Genomic DNA, 7712 nt, shown 5'->3' with positions numbered 1-7712 from the left:
TTTTCTTAGTCACACCATCCAATTTTCTATATAAAAAAAATAAAATATGGTAAAAATTTGAAAATAAGCATTTTTTTCTAACTTTAATTTGTAAAAGACCTTTACTCATCTACCAAAGCTAATAAAAAAACTGCTAAATAGATTATATTTGTTCTGAGTTTCAAAAACATATTTTTATGGGTTTTTTTTACAATTTTTATGGCAATAAGTACATGTAGCATTTTGTGATTTCAAAACCATTATTCTCCAACTCTGGTCATTCTGCCCCCATTTGCTATTTGGGACAACTTTGAAACCAGTCAATTCAATTTACCCCAGCTGTTCAATACAGTACAGTGATACCACCCATGCATGGGTTTGTTGGGTGTTTGGGGGCTAAAAGGCCCCATTTGAGAGATACGCTTTTTTTTCTTTTCATTTTGTCATCTGGTCAGTCTGCACCTATGCCCTATTTAAGGCATCTTTGAACATGGCCAATAAAATTTACCATATCAAACCATACATATTTTTTTAAAGTAGACACCCTATGGGTTTTTTGAAATGCTAGTATTTTAGCTCTTTCCATGCCAGGAGTTTTGGAAAGATAAAGCGCTAATTTTAGCACTTGCTCAAAAAAAGAAACTTTTTTTAATATTTTTGGACTTTTTATTTTTTTGGGGGAAATGGATGGTTTCCCTGATGGTGACATCACAACATCATTATTTTTAACATTTGTATTTGTTTTTTAACTACATATAAAAAATGGAAACAAAATTAAATATTTTACTAATCACATTGGATTAAAAAGCTGGCCTCCATTAGCTTGCATGGTTGAATGAAGTACCTGTATTCAACATGCACGGGGAGCCGAGAGCGGTCACAGTGCGCCTTGTAGTGCGTGTTTGGTGTCACTGTATGCCTCAATATCGAGGCATTTCAGCAAGACCATTGAATATACGATCACCTCCTAAGGTCTTTTAAATAGGCATCCGCTGAGTTGATGACCAGGGGAGGGGCCACACGAGGCCCCTACTGTCCATCTGAATGCCTTGACATTACAGCAACACCGTTTAAATCAGAGTATAAGCCTCTTTAATGCCATGACATGCCAGGCACGTCAATAGTTGTTAAGGGGTTAAATACCTCCAGGATTCAGATGGCTAATCAAACTCGAACCCACCAAACTTAAGACTAATTAGTAAAAGTATTTTTTATCAAAACTTAACCTTTATAGATATACATTCAAATTCAGTGATAATACTCAGTAACCTATGAGATAAGTTATATATTTTGTATGTGCAGTCCCATTCCTCATGAGGAGGTTCCAAATGCCAGGAAAAAAATATTATCTCTAAACTTGTGCTCCCTCCTCTGTAATCAGTGGTGACTCAATATATAGGGGGGTGCACATACGATAATACAGTCAAAACTGGGGGGCACTAATAAGTTCCACCACTAAATCATGCCACTGAAAAAATATATATAAATAAGATGCCAAAATGATGCAAAAGAATATTGCAATATGGAATGATAGTTGTTTTTATTGGATTAACACAATACTTAAAAAAGACAAGCTTTCAAATGTTTTCCTTTCTTAGGTATTGCTTCAGACCTGAGAAAGAGAGGAAAACTCTCGAAAGCTTTCTTTATAGTTTACAAATAAGTGCAGAGACAGAGCGACATTCTCTTGTGCTGCCTGGTTGTTGTGAGCAGAGCCGTAGCTAGTTCCTTTTGCGCTCAAGACAAGAATGGAAAATTGTGCCCCTTCAGCTGTTTTTTTTTACAGAGGTTATTTCATTGACACTGCTCTTACAACACGCCTTTCCATAAACACACGTATACATACACTCCCCTTACACACTGCCTTTACATGCTGCCTTTACACATACCTGCCCATAAACACAGATATACACATACACTGCCCTTACACACAACTGCCCATAAACACACATATACACATACACTGCCCTTACAAACACTTACCTATAAATACACATACACATTCACTGCCTTTACATAAGCCTGTCCATACACATGTATACCCATACACTGCCCTCAGACACCACTGCCTGTACACTCATATTTACACATACACACACCAGCTTACAAACATACAAATACACAGCCCTTACACCCCTTTCTCCCCATCTCTTACCTTTCTCATCTTTCATCCTCTATCCTCCATCCAGTTGTGGGAGCGTGAGGTATGTAATTTCAGACCTCTGCTGTAGTGCTCGCTCATCACTATGCGTTGGCTATTTATGTAGAGTGCCGGGATAAGATGTCATATCCCGGCACTTGGAATCAATTGCTGGCACGCAATGATTAGGAAGCACGGAAGCCGAGGACTGTCACTTCAGGCTCCCTAATGTTGGGCCAGTTAGAGGGGGATTGTGGTCTCCCCAACGTGCCCTGCTGCAGCACACTATCTAACTGACTGACTGCCTCTTTATCAGGCCCGGACTGGCCATCGGGCACACCGGGCATTTGCCCGGTGGGCCGGACCACGGCAAAGCCGCATTGACTTAGGGGCTGATGGAGCTGCAGCTCCAGGCCCCTACCCTACCTACGGCCGCATTAACCGCCGCAAAAACCCGATGTTTTAATTTAAACCCTGTGCGGCCGCAGACCCCTAAGGCCGGCCATGGTGGGGGCTTCCCGGCCCCTTAGAGCAGGGCCGGCCTTTGGGGTGTGCGACCGCACAGGGCGCCACACTCCAGGGGACGGCGGCGGGGGGCGGTCCGCACCGGGTGCCGCTCATCAGGGGGTGGCACCCGGCACCCCTCCAGAGGCGGACAGTAATGTCCGCCGCTGGAGGAGCAGGCTCGCAAGGGAGCGGTATCGGAGGTCTTTAACAGACCTCCGGTTCCCTTGAGTGATTTTAAGCCGGGTTCAACCCGGCTTAAAATCACTCAAGGGAGCCGGAGGTCTGCTAAAGACCTCCGATACCGCTCCCTTGTGATCCGCGCGGCAACAGCTGCTGTGCGCCGGGATTTGTTGTCAGATCCCGGCGCACAACACTGAAGCCGCGCCCACCGCTGTTCGTGCCCTCTGACCCGGAAGAAGACAGAGAAGACAGAAGAACTGAAGAAGAGGAGGAAAAGGAGCTGTAAGGAGAAAAAAAGGAAAGGTAGGAAAACATTCAGTGAGAGTGGATTGGTATATGTGTGGCTTAGTGTATATGTGTGGATTGGTATATATGTGTGGATTGGTATATATGTGTGGATTTGTATATATGTGTGGATTGGTGTATGTGTGTATTGGTATATATGTGTGTATTGGTATATATGTGTGTGGATTAGTATATGTGTGGATTGGTATATGTGTGGCTTAGTGTATATGTGTGGATTAGTATATGTGTGGATTGGTATATGTGTGGATTGGTATGTGTGTGGATTGGTATATATGTGTGGATTGGTGTATATGTGTGGATTGGTGTATATGTGTGGATTGGTGTATATGTGTGGATTGGTGTATATGTGTGGATTGGTGTATATGTGTGGATTGGTGTATATATACGTGTGGATTGGTGTATATATGTGTGTGGATTGGTATATGTGTGGATTGGTATATGTGTGGATTGGTATGTGTGTGGATTGGTATGTGTGTGGATTGGTATGTGTGTGGATTGTTATGTGTGTGGATTGGTATATATGTGTGGATTAGTGTATATGTGTGGATTGGTGTATATGTGTGGATTGGTGTATATGTGTGGATTGGTGTATATATATATGTGTGGATTGGTGTATATATATGTGTGGATTGGTATATATATATGTGTGGATTGGTGTATATGTGTGGATTGGTGTATGCATGTGGATTGGTATATGTGTGGATTGGTATGTGTGTGGATTGGTATGTGTGTGGATTGGTATGTGTGTGGATTAGTGTATATGTGTGGATTGGTGTATATGTGTGGATTGGTGTATGTATATGTGTGGATTGGTGTATGTATATGTGTGGATTGGTGTATATATATGTGTGGATTGGTAAATATATATGTGTGGATTGGTGTATATATATGTGTGGATTGGTATATATATATGTGTGGATTGGTGTATACGTGTGGATTGGTGTATACGTGTGGATTGGTAGGTGTGTGGATTGGTAAGTGTGTGAGAGTGATGGGTGTTATGCTGTACCATTTCCAATGTCTTTTTCATGTTCTAATTATGCTCTAAAAGTACATCATAACTCCCATCACTCTATACTGTTCCATACAGTGGCAGAGCTGGGAGGCAGAGGCCTTGCACCCCCACCGCAGGACTCCTGAAAGGTAAGTGAACTTCAAAGAGGGAGAGGGTAGATAGTTAGGAGGGGGTAGTTGCGGCGGGCTTAAGGGGCTCTGCGTTAATGCGGCCATAGAGGACCAGTCAGTCCGGTCCTGACTGGGCTTATTTTAAGGTGGGGGCTGCAGCTCCATCAGCCCCTAAATCAATCCTCCCCTGCCACAGGTGCGGTCGCAGTTGCTGCTTGTTCCGGCAACAAGGTAAGTAGGGTGAGGTGCAGTGAGAAGAGGCAGAGGGGGGTTAGATAGTGAGAAAGGGGGAGAGGGGATAGATAGAGGCGGTACATATTGAGAAGTGGGGAAGGGGGTTACATAGTGAAAAGGGGCAGATAAGATGGAGAGGAGGTAGTGTGAATGCGTATGAGAATGAATGAATAAATGTGTGGATGAATTGTGTGAATGCGTATGACAATTAATGAATTCATGTGAGGATGAATTGTGTGAATGATTTGTGAGACTGCATTAATGAATGTGTTAATGATTTGTGTGAATCATTAAATGCAAAGATGGTACATGAAGGGTGGGCTTTAACAATAAATAAATAAATAAATATGGGCTGCTCAGGCTTAAATGCCCGGGCCTATTTTTTGTCCCAGTCCGGGCCTGCTCTTTATAAATTGCGTTTCCAGATAGTGTTGGCTATGGTATTGTCATGGGATTGTTCACATGTGGCCGAATAAAGCTTTAAATTGCCTGCATTATGCATCATTTGGATGCCTTTTTTCAGCCACCTTGCTGCCCCTCTTGGATTATGTCCAAAAATTATGTTCCGTCCCAGGTCACAGAGGTCAACGAGGTTTTGTGGGAGACTAGTGGCGCCTCTGGCAGTGAGGGTTCCTCCTGTAGCCCTCTCTAATTGGTGATCCTGTAATATCGGGATCATGAGCTCAGTGGAGCTGCTGCCAAGCTTTTTTTTCTTTCTTTTAGAAAAAACTAAATAATGATATAGCATAATGGATGTGGGCATGGTTTTGGGTCCAGGCAGCACAATGTCCTGAGCCAACCCTGATGTAACTTAACATCTTTTTTTATGTTGGTCCAATAATAGGTATCAAGTTTGACTAAAGACTAAAGCATAAGTTATTGCTAAAATGTAACTCTGGGGTTCTGGCATAACTGCTGTATATGGGGTTTCACGTAAAGAGGGATTTGAATCTAAAGTTTGAAAAGTTGGCTTTTTGTTACAGCACCTTAAAGGATAGATATGTTCCTGCATATTTGACAATTAAATTGGTTATTAAGATCATTGTTTTTCACATTGCCTCAAATGATCATTTAATTTTTATGTACCCTATGTACTGTATTCACACTTCACACTATATGACAAAGAACCATACCTGTGTACAAGCAATGCTATTTTAGTACAAAACTAAAACTAGTAGCAGATTAATCATTTAACTACTGTGTGTATTTTAATTAGAAAAAGTGTGAACGTTACTGGGTGGAATTGGGATCTGAAGTGTTACAGTGTGGACCTTTCTCTATTCAGTGTGTAAGTATATATGTAATGCTTGTATACATTAACTTTACTTAGTTTTATACATATAAACCATCTACCAATCTAACAAAATACAATAATCATATTCCTCTGCAGAGCGATGAGAAGAAAAAGACAGACTATATCATCAGGACACTGGTGGTTACCTATGGGAATGTAGGTGTTTCTATGTTTTTGCATATATGAAATTACATGTCTTTTGAGAATTTCGAATGGCCACATTTTCTAATTGTGAACCAGGGACAGAGTTGTGGCTTCAGATGTGTGCAATGTTAAATTAATTTCCATGTCGGATTCAATTTTGGTTTTATGTCAAATGTAAGAGTTACCCTTACAACTCTAGTAACTAAGGCTGTTTCTTAATGATTTTAAACACCTCTGGGACTGGTAATTTTATTTATCCTTATATTACTGAATATTAAACAGACGTCATAGGATTCATGTTTTGGGGCTTATTCCACGTACATCTAGGAGATAAGAATTGTTCACCAACTTCATTATAAGAACTGGCCAGACCATGATGTTCCCTCCTCTACCGAATATATTTTGAACCTGATAAAAGACATTAGTCAGCTCCAGCAAGATGATGGTCCACCAATATGTGTCCACTGCAGGTAAGGATTTTTTATTGGAATGATGATTTATATAATAAAATATATTATACATAAATTAATAAGTAAAAGAGTCTTGACTTAATTGAAAGATTAATACAGTGGCTTGCAAAAGTAGTCACCCCCTTGGCATTTTTCCTTTTTTTTTGCATTACAACCTGGAACTAAAATTGATTTTAATTCACTTGGTGAAGTGTAATGAAGAAAATAACTTTTTAAAAAAAAAATCTAAAAAAAAAGTGGTGCTATGAAGCCCCTAAATAAGATCTGGTGTAACCAGTTGAATGAAGATAAAAAATAGCAAACCAAACATGTTTGCTGTATGCCTAAAGGCATGTGAGAGACTCCCCAAACATATGGAAGAAGGTACTGTCAGGTGTGTAGGGGTTGGAGCACAGCGCAGAGAGTAGCTGCAGATGCAAACCAGGGTATAACAGCAATGGTTTTATTCCACTGTGCAATAAGAAAAGGCAAAAACAGTACCATACAGAAATCCGTGGTCTGGGGTAGAGAGAATCAGCAAAGTCCGTTAAGCAAGCCAAGGTCCATAGAATCCGAAAAACAAGTATCCAGCAAGGAGGTATAGGAAAACAGGAAGGGACTTGAACAATCAAGCAATGATGGATCAGTGCTGGAGGGTTAAATAAAAGCCTGACTCATCCCCCAGCCCCTATACCTATAGTCAATGGTGTGTCCCGCCACCGCTTATCCTGCCCCCTGGTCTGCCCTCCTGCTTCATTGGACCACAGGACACCCCACCACCACCACCATCACTCCTTCAACAGAGCGCATTGGATGCGGCCTGGAGGGCGTTGTAGGTCTCTGGTCAGATGAGACTAAAATTTAGCTTTTTGGCCATCAAGGAAAAATGCTATGTCTGGCACAAACTCAACACCTCTCATCACCCCAGGGAAATTCTTGAGGAAAACCTGTTTCAGTCTTCCAGAGATTGGGATGGAGGTTCACCTTCCAGCAGGACAGTGTACCTAAGCATACTTCTAAAGCAACATTTGAGTGGTTTAAAGGGAAACATTTAAAAGCTTTTGACAGGGTCAGCTGGAGATTCATTGCTGAGTCTTTGAATGCTTTTGGAATAAAGGGGAAATTTCACTAGGCCACTATGGCCCTGTATAGTAAACCCATGGGTAGAGTAGTGGGCTCTGGCATAAAATCAAATTGGTTCCCCATTTCAAATGGCACAAGACAGGGGTGCCCTCTTTCTCCTTTGCTCTATGTGCTTTCGCTGGAATCGCTGGCGATGGACATTAGATCTAATCCAGATATTGTGGGGTGTGGAAAGGGGAACCAACAAAAAATAAAGTTATATGCAGATGAC

The sequence above is a fragment of the Sceloporus occidentalis genome, unplaced genomic scaffold (assembly GCF_023333645.1).
Source record: "Sceloporus occidentalis isolate IW3139 unplaced genomic scaffold, rSceOcc1.0.p SCAF_33, whole genome shotgun sequence".
Classification (NCBI taxonomy): Eukaryota; Metazoa; Chordata; class Lepidosauria; order Squamata; family Phrynosomatidae; genus Sceloporus; species Sceloporus occidentalis.
The sequence above is the reverse complement of the archived record's forward strand: the minus strand, read 5'-3'. Positions refer to the sequence as shown.